Source organism: Mastomys coucha, unplaced genomic scaffold (assembly GCF_008632895.1).
Source record: "Mastomys coucha isolate ucsf_1 unplaced genomic scaffold, UCSF_Mcou_1 pScaffold8, whole genome shotgun sequence".
NCBI lineage: Eukaryota > Metazoa > Chordata > Mammalia > Rodentia > Muridae > Mastomys > Mastomys coucha.
Window position 1 is genome coordinate 46,561,136 of NW_022196914.1, and position 1,666 is coordinate 46,562,801.

A 1,666-nucleotide genomic window follows, 5' to 3' on the forward strand; every position below is an offset into this window, starting at 1 on the left:
AGGGATTCTGTGGAAATCGTGGCTATTTGGCTGCAACTTACAGCAGATACAATGCTAGCAGGAAACATCCTCTCCTTGGTAAATGGGGATTTCTTGTGGAGCTGTTTGACGCCCGAGTTGGGAGCCCTTATCCTGTTCCTTCCACAGCATGGGTCGGGTGTATTCTCCGTCACATGAAGAAAGTGATAACATGTTCATTATTGAGCTTCATAGTAAAGATGTTCATATTTCAGTTAAAAAAAATACATTATATAGTTATATAAATATATATTACATAAATATAAACATTTATATACAATACAAGCTGAGCACTTCTATTATTAACTGATTCCATCACAAGGAAATTTTGCCAGTTACTCTTCACACTACCAAACAAATACTCTCACGCTAGGTCACACCTTGCTGGCCTACTTGCTTCTTAAGGTCACATGCTTTTCCCCAGAGATTAGCCAGTTGTCCTTTTCACAGGAGCTGTCACAATCTTCTCTGTAGAACAGGATCTTGGCAGCTTTTTTTTCCCTTAGTTGTGCAGGTAACACTGTTATTCCTTGTAATTGGTGACTGAAGTTGACCTACCATTCTAAAGACAAAAGATATTAACTCCTTTCGGTGCCCTTCCCGAAGCCTTGAGCAGGCTAAATAGACCTTAAGGGTTTGCCATAGTTGGACCATGACCCAGGTGGAGTCAGTTTCCTACAGGAGTAAACTGCTTGCTTTGCAACATAATTCAGCTGAAACAAAGGATAGGTCTGTGGGATCTCCCTATAAAAATGCAGTACTGATTACTACACTTTGAGCCTTGATCAGAAATTTACATCTTGGCTTCATCTTTCTCTTGTACCCCATTCTATTTCATTTCTAGCCTCCCTTTCAGATACCCAGCCTCCCTTTCAGGTACACCTTTCCTCATAGACTTCTGTATTCCTCTTTAAAGCTTTTTCTTTTTTTCCTGTTATATTCATCTATCAGGCTTACTGTACCTACTAACTTCTGTTAGTTGTTGGAATCCTAATATAGGATAGCTGTGTTACTTAATCATACTCTCCAGTGTTAACAACAAGCTTGCCTGTCAGGTGGAGAACCACTTGTGTACACTGGAAAGTTTTCCTCTCAATGAATTATCAAATGACATTTATTATGATTTAAACTTGCTTATTTATTGGATTTTTCAGACAGTCTCTTTATATAGTGTTGGCTGTCCAGAAACTTGCAATTTATAACAGACTGGTCTCGAACTCATAGAGATCCACATGCCTTGGCCACCCTCATGCTGGGATTGAAGGTGTGTGCAATCATGCCTGGCTTGTATCTGAACACTATGAAAACTTCCTATAGACTGAGCCAAACTGTACTGCTTATATCAATAGTAAACTCTAGGCCTTCTTACAAATGAGTAGTTTCTTCTTAAATTCCTAACATATTTAGTGTTAAACTTGGTGCAGGAAGATTTTTTTCACTTCCTTATGTTTTTAACTTAAACATAGAGCTATGGTCTCAAAACACAAATCATGTAACATTGAACTTAGATAGGTTACTTTGTATTCTTAGGTTTCATCCTGATTAAAATCAAAACTTGTATGCTCAAGATATTTGATTCCTCTGGGCATATACCCAAAAAATACTGCAACATGTAAGAAGGACACATGCTCCACCATGTTCATAGCAG